Raw genomic sequence first — 7837 nt, 5'->3', positions numbered from 1 at the left:
GTCCCACACTAAAACAATTGAAGATACAATGACAAATTTACTGACATCTCTTTGTCTGAAATGATTTGTTTAATTTCTAAAGCTTTGGGACTCCTAAGAATAACATTTAGAATTGGTATCAACTAATGAAAATAACAGTGAAGACATTCCCAGGAGTATTAAATGTTCTAAAATTATTCGTTCGAGAATTTATCAAATTTATGGTCAAGAACAATTAGACAGGGACTGGGCCAAAAATGCATCAATAAAAAATAAAATAAAAAACAAAACAAAAAAAAACACAATACTGAGGGTCTAGAATTGGGTGATGCTAGAGAAGAATGATCACCAGCAGGTTAACTTCTGTATGTCACAAAACAAGGATTTTGCAGTGGTTAGACACAGTCAAGACTCAATAAAACAAATCTGTTGAAAAGAATGTAAGACTGAGAATGAGTAAGACAAATAGGGAGCTATAACTTTCCGCTTCTTTTTCTTTGTGTTATAAATAATAAATAAACTTGCCTTAACTTGCCTTTATCGTTGCCAGTTCATGTGCTGAAATGAAACATGAAATTAAAACATTAGGAAAAATATTTATTTAACAAGTTAAAGTGTACAACAAAGACCAATGCGTACAGTATTTGTGCTTAGATTAATACATCAAAATTATGTTTATATAAAAAATATATTTATCCACAGAAAGACAGATAAACAGACAGAGAGATATCGAACATATCGAAGATTTTGTTGTTTTTTTTGTTGTTTTCTCAGGTTCCTTGAGAAAGTTCAGTATTTAAGCTAATTATATTATTTGACCAAGAAGGCTGGCTGTATCTTCTAATGCCCCTTTCACCAATGCTGTTGGTGTATTTTCGCATAGTTATTGCAATTCCTATAAATAGCAGTTAGTTATTATTAAATAAATATATCTTTATTTTGTACATTTTCCAAAATAACATCTTATCTGAGTTTGTTATTTAAATTAGCTGTTGTTAATTTTCTTATTCTGTAAATTTTCCCCGTCTTTAAAGTTTCTTATACATTTCACTTTTCTTTTTAGCTTAATATGTATCTGCTTATTTCCATTTGTCTTTCACTTGCTGTTTTTTAAATCTGCCACTGTTGGAAGAAAAGGATGATTTTATTCTATTCTATTCCGTTCTAATTAGTCCTATCTCCAAAAGCTGTTTCACTAAGTTAGTTTTTAAACCAAGTAATTTCTTTCCAGACATTCAGACATTTCACCTTCCTCACAGGTAGGCGTCTAGACGGCAGTCCCTCCTTTGGTTTTGCTTGAAGAAGCTGGTGATTTGATGAATGGTTTCTCATTGTATACAGAGCAGAAAAGCTTTTCCTGTGATGGGAAAAAAAGAGAAAGATAAATAAATATTTATTCAAATTTTTTCTTAATGAATTAACTATTTTTCTATTGGCCTTAATCTCCTTAGTTATTGCATTTGCCTTTTTTTTTCCAAAAACTGTTGGACAGATTGTTTTTAAACTTTTTCAGCATTTACTTATAATTCCAATAAGAGTATTTGTGTGGCCTATAAAAGCTGTATTTAATAATTCTACAATGGGGTGCATCTTTCACTTTATCATTTACTTTTTTCAGGACTCATTATGTCTAAAAAAAAAACTAATTAGAACAAACAAATTTAGATTTAATAAACAGTTCAATCTAAAAGTAAGTAAAGAAAATGTTAATATGGAGCAAATATAATCAAGGTTGCCACAGCAGGTAAAAACACAAGCAATGAATTTTAGAAACTAAAAGCATAAAACAAGAGAAAACAGGAGATTAGTTGTTTTGCAGAGGACGTCTCAAAACCTGATCTCTTCTATGACCTGAAGAAATAACTGTAATAGGACCTATTTGACTACATGAAGTAGGCTAAAGGATCTAAAGAGCAGCAAATTAATTCTTTATCTGACCAATTCGAGAACAGGGGAGAAACAAAGTGACACACTGATCATTCTGGATGGGGTTACAAAGTGACATCGCTAAGTCTTTGGAAAACCCAAGGATCCTGAAACCCACAAACAAACAAAAAAAAATTATGAAGTTCACAGTCTTTGTCGGAAGTCAGACCACCAAAATTACTCAAAGGGCTTGCCAACAACTCATCCAAAATACCTAGAAAAACATCTTAAACGCTAAAAACTCTTTATTTAAAGCTCAATTTCTATGATTCAGCAAAAAGGATTAAACAAGATTAAATGTTTAATTGTTGTATTTTTTTCTGGAAATGTTTTATTTACTCATGCTACCTTTGGTATTTATATATATATTAGCCGAATAAATTAGCAGGAGAGCCAATACTTATTTATTAAACTACAAATAAAGATTTAGATTTGAACAGATCTGTGTGATTAAGTTAGTGCTGCTTTGTTTGAGCCAAACTCACCTCCTTTTTCTTCTCTTTAAACCAGTGTGAATCTGGGTTGATGCAATATTCTCCCCCTCCTTTAAGTGTAACTCTACAAATGTAAAAACATGGCAGTTGGACAGTTTGATTATTGCTGCTGAAACAAACAAAACATTTTAAATTATTAACATTTTATCTAGACAACATCTAGAAACATAGATCCAGTGACCATTTAGTCAAGCTCTACTTTCCTATCAATATCCTAAACATTTATCTCACTTAGCATACTCCCTAGTTAGTGCAAAACTAAATGAGAGAAATACATGAAATACTTTAATGTTCTACAATAAAAATTAGGGATGCACGATATTGGGATTTTGGCCGATATCCGATATGCCGATATTTTAAAACTCATGTAGCCGATGACCGATATCGATGTTAAAGCTGGACAAAAATAAGTAGTCATTGAAAAAAGCAGTTTTGTTATCCATTTCTGACACTTTGAAAAATAATAAACTCAAATATATTTTCATATGCTGATATCAAATTGATCTTTAAAAACGCTGTATCGATCTATTTTACTTTCAAAATCTCGTGAAATTTCATCGTTCTGTTACAAACTCTCGTGATATTTTGCAAATTCTTGTGAGATTTTGTTAGAAAAATAGATCGATACCGCGTCAATATATCAACATATAAAAATATGGCAAAATTTCATGAATTTTCGGGGGATTTCGTAGCATAACGATGACATATAGCAATATTTCATTAGAAAAATAGATTGATATGGTGTTTTTAAATGGCAATATATCAGCATATGAAGATATTGTGATATTTTAATGTATCAATATTTTTTCCCTCGTCTTTAGAAGTTTTTAAGTCTGTAAAAAAGAAGTTTTTGAGGAAGAAGAAGAAGTAATATATGTATATATATATATATATATATATATATATATATATATATATATATATATATATATATATATATATATATATATATATATATATATATATATATATATATATATATATATATATGTATATGTATATATATATATATATATGTATATATATATATATATATATATTAGACTTTTAGAAACTCAGAAGCTGATCAAATATCAGGTTAAATGTTGGTGGGGTGGCCGATGTCTGATATTCAGTTTTAAGGCCGATACCGATAGGGGGCCGATTATATCTTGCATCCCTAATAAAAATGTTTAGAGAAATATGTCTTCTACTATGGGTGCCACCCACTGATCTCTATCTATTCACTGGATTGCTGATTGGCTGAAAAAAGGGAAGCCACAGTCCGCCATATTGGTACTCCCCACTCCCACAGAGACATGCAGTAGAAATGCCTACACATGTAGCATTTGGCTGCAAAAACAAGCAGGTTTCCGGCTTTGGGAAGACGTTCCACTGGTAATTTCACAGTCAGTGGATGAACTAACCAATAAAATCCATATATACCTCAATGTATCCTGTAGTATAGTAAGTAGCGTAACTTTTATTAGCCATAGACATTGTGTCTAACATAAGAAGATAGAAAGTGGAGTAAATAGAAATCAATTCACTTTGAAATGTGGTAAGTCTTTAAGTGGATGACACTGCCGTTCCTGAAGTGTTTGTTGCATTTCTCATTTGAAAAAGTGATGTTCTGAAACATATTGCATGTTATCTATCTATCTATCTATCTATCTATCTATCTATCTATCTATCTATCTATCTATCTATCTATCTATCTATCTATCTATCTATCTATCTATCTATCTATCTATCTATCTATCTATCTATCTATCTATCTATCTATCTATCTATCTATCTATCTATCTATCTATCTATCTATCTATCTATCTATCTATCTATCTATCTATCTATTGCATGCATTACCAGACATGTAAGTTATAATTACCATAACCATGTAATAAATCCATGTATATTACATCTACATCATCAGTTGAGCAGTTTTGGCACATCTGTATTATTGTGCTCCATTTACACAATTTATTTTATTATCATTGATCTGTATAATATATCATATTACATGATTTAGAGACTTCATTGGCTTCATACTGACTATACAATGAGATGTGCCTTGTGAAGTTAAAGTAATCTACTGATGCTATGAAACAGCCAGCGTGTTTCAAAGTGATGAATTTGTCTTTATTTTAACATTTTAAGGCCCCCTGAAAATTAGAACATCATCTTTGTGCGATGCTGTAGCGCACATATTGTTTACTTGCGACCGGTCTAAGCCGGTGGCTTCCTTTCAACCTCATACTACCAACGAGCAATCAGCAATCCAGTGAATAGATAGAGATCAGTGGTGCCACCACACAGCTAGTATTAAAATGTGCCACTAGATGGAGTTCAAGTTTGATCTGCTTGCTTCCAGCTGAGAGAGGTGGAGGGATGTTTCATGTCTGCTGTACTCACAGAAAGAAATGTTTTGAACAGGGTCCTCCTGCTGTTTGTTCAAAACACTTTATGATTTCCCCTTTGATCCGGTCTGACCCCTGAAAACAGCAGGGTGGGCATACACGACATGAGCCTGCAAGACAACAAAACAAGGAGGAAATTGTTTTTCAAAAGGTAATGCATTGAATTTTAACAGAAAATGTCCTTAGTTTTTGTTTGGCTCTATTATAATGAAATGATATGAGATCCATTTTGCTGTTTTCATTTTCTTTTGTCGTACTGCATTACACCAGCAGATAGCAAGTTCGGCAGTCAGGTAATTTTGTGTTGCTGGCAGCAACTTGCTGCAGCTGTCTGACCTTATATGTGTTTTATTTTTATTATTCTTATATATTGTTTTTATTTTTATTATTCTGCCTTTTATGTAAGCCGTATTACATTAAAAACTCAAACTTTAACTAAAACTGATATAAAACTAAACTGAAACTCAGCATTTTCCAAAAAATAAATAAAACATAACTAGCTTAAAAATATTAAATGATTGAAACAAAAATTGAATAAAAAATCAGAACTCAAAACTAAATAAAAACTAGAAAAAGCTGTTTCAGAGAAACAGCAAAGTGGGAATGCTTTTTTTCTGCTGAATGAAAAAAGAAAAATTAGCCAAAGAAACTGAATAAAGGAAAAAAAAAACTGAAATTACCAGAAGAAAAATTCCAAAAGCATTTGTTTAGCTGGAAGTTGACAGAAGTTGAATTGAAAATATTATTAAAAAGACAAAGTCCTTTGTGAAAGAAAAGAGCAAAATTTGCAAAATGTAAAGGATGTGAAAAATGCTGTGTTGCAGCTGAACATTTTGATTCCAAAATTGCTGAAAATCGGTTTAAAACTGCGGGACTTAAAGTTAAAGTCTAAAAAATTAAAAAATTAAAACAATAAGTGGGAATGCATAAGCATAAACAAATAAAAATTTCAAAAATATTGTTGATGCCAATGTGACAGCCCAAGGCTGTTTATTTAATATATTACTCCTTATTAAATAGTTGATCTATTTGTCAAAGGATAATCCAATCAAAGTATTTAGAAAAGTGTTTCTTCTGTTTGAATAATTTTGTATATCTTCTATTTTTGGTCGCACAATACCAGAATTGGCTAACAGATTTTAGGTTTGTTTGAAAAAAAATTTTTTTTGTTTTAAACAACAATTAAGAGGACATGATCAGTTGTTTGATATCTTAACGAATAGTTTAGTTTTTTCACGTTTTCACGTTTATTCTTTGGCTATATTTTTTAGTTTGAAACCTTTGAACTTGCACATCTGGTATGCTGTGTTTGTCCCTATAAAATATAATTAATCATGGAAGGCCACCATGACCAAAAAATGGCCCTGGCATTTTTTGGACCCAGTCCGTCCATGTCTAGAGGACAAGCTAATTTGTAGTACAGAAAATGCTTGTTAAATCAATGGCTTGGTCCATTTATTGTTATTTGTTATTTTATTGTATATAATTAGATTTTTTTCTTCAGATCTCTGGAGTATCTAACAGTCAGTCAGCATTTAACAGTCAGTCAGTGTTTCCAAGAGCATTTTTCTGCAGAGTACCTTACACTATATAACATGACAGGTGCATAAGAGAAAAAGGACCAAAATTTAAAAAGAACACTGTCCAACTTTCATTAGAAGACATTTATTTGCAACGTTTCGGTGCTAGACCTTGATCAGGCTTAAAGAAGGTCTGGCACAGAAACTTTACAAATAAATGTCTTCTTATGCAAGTTGGACCGAGTGCAGGAGTCCTTTTTAAATCAAAAACATTATTTCAAAATACAAAAAATATTTCTTCGAATAAAAGTTTTTAGAGACAATTTCAATACATCAACATTTAGCTTACTCCTAGTGAGCACTCAAGACAAAACATCTAGATAAAATGAATCCAAAAGGTTAAACTAACCATCAGCTGCAGTGAAGAGGATCCAAACGACATAGATGGGCAGCAACAATTTGCCCCTTATGGTGAAAGTGGTCCTCATGTTTTAGATGTGCTCTGCAGTGCAGTCTACAGGATCTCTGCTGTCGTATAGATTGTTACCTGTCACTAAATAGAGATCCAATAAAATCTTAAGGGGGCCCAAATGAGTCAGCCTGTACAAACAAAACAGGAAATGGTGTGATGGTTCTAAGATAACATCGGTTAAAGCAAAAATGCCCCAACCTCAGATACATAAAAAAACGCATGCTCTCATTCTACAGCCTTTTGTAGGCTGTACCAGTTATTTCTATTGGTTTATATTCTTTATGCAATGTAAAAACGCTGCACTGAAAGTAGGTTATCAGATGAAAAACAAAATGTTTTCACCATCACAAGTTCTGCCAATGAAACTTAAGATATTGAAGATGATGAAAGGGCCTACGATTTAGGGTTGGTAAATACAGAGTCTATATGAGCTGCTCAGCTGGTCCACAAGGGGATGGGTTAAATGCAGAGGTAACTTTCTCAAGTGCAATATCAATAAAGTTCAGTTATTATAATAAGAGCTGTGGCAAGAAGAGTTGCTATGTCTGTCTGTGTAGTGTTCAGATTCGGGAGATGCTACCAGGTGACCGGCCAGTACAACAAGGGGGCGTGGAAGAGGCTCTGGGACGGCAACAACCAAGTAGCAGGACTGCTACCTCTGCCTTTTTTAAGCACTGCCAGAGCCCTGCAAATCACATATATGCATGTATGCACAAACGGTCAGAAACTGACTGCATGAGGATGGTTTGAGGGCCCAATGTCCATAGATAGGGGTTGTGCTCACTGCCCAACACCATGCAAGATGCTTGGCATTTGTTGGAGCAAACCAGGACTGGCACATGTGGCAGACGGGACTGAGTCTGAAGAGACCGTGGAGAGTGATCTGATGCATGCAGCATGCTTTAGCATGACCAATTTTTGGGGTCTGTAATGGTGTGTGTGTGTGTGGGGGGGGGGGGGTGGGGGTGGGGGGGGGGGGATTTCTTTGGAGGGCCGCACAGCCCTTCATGTGTTTGCCAGAGGTAGTATGACTGCCATTAGGTACCAAGA

At 33.3% G+C, this 7837-nt stretch overlaps 1 long non-coding RNA gene across 2 annotated transcripts; it reads right to left on the bottom strand.

Annotated features, from left to right (window-relative positions):
• Nucleotides 1-504: 504 nt before the first annotated feature.
• Nucleotides 505-6859, bottom strand: LOC119776294. 2 transcript variants are annotated; one of them, XR_005279768.1, is made up of 5 exons: nt 6725-6859; nt 4791-4905; nt 2391-2463; nt 1228-1336; nt 505-537 (listed from the first exon to the last, which is right to left on the bottom strand). It is a non-coding gene; the product is annotated as an uncharacterized LOC119776294 (long non-coding RNA). The 2 variants fall into 2 exon arrangements; XR_005279769.1 differs by having other exon boundaries at nt 1237-1336.
• Nucleotides 6860-7837: the final 978 nt, after the last annotated feature.

This window comes from Cyprinodon tularosa, unplaced genomic scaffold (genome assembly GCF_016077235.1).
Source record: "Cyprinodon tularosa strain WSP-4 unplaced genomic scaffold, ASM1607723v1 ctg921, whole genome shotgun sequence".
NCBI classification, from domain to species: Eukaryota; Metazoa; Chordata; class Actinopteri; order Cyprinodontiformes; family Cyprinodontidae; genus Cyprinodon; species Cyprinodon tularosa.
Note: the sequence above shows the minus strand (reverse complement) of the source record. Positions and strands in the feature narration are given on the sequence as shown.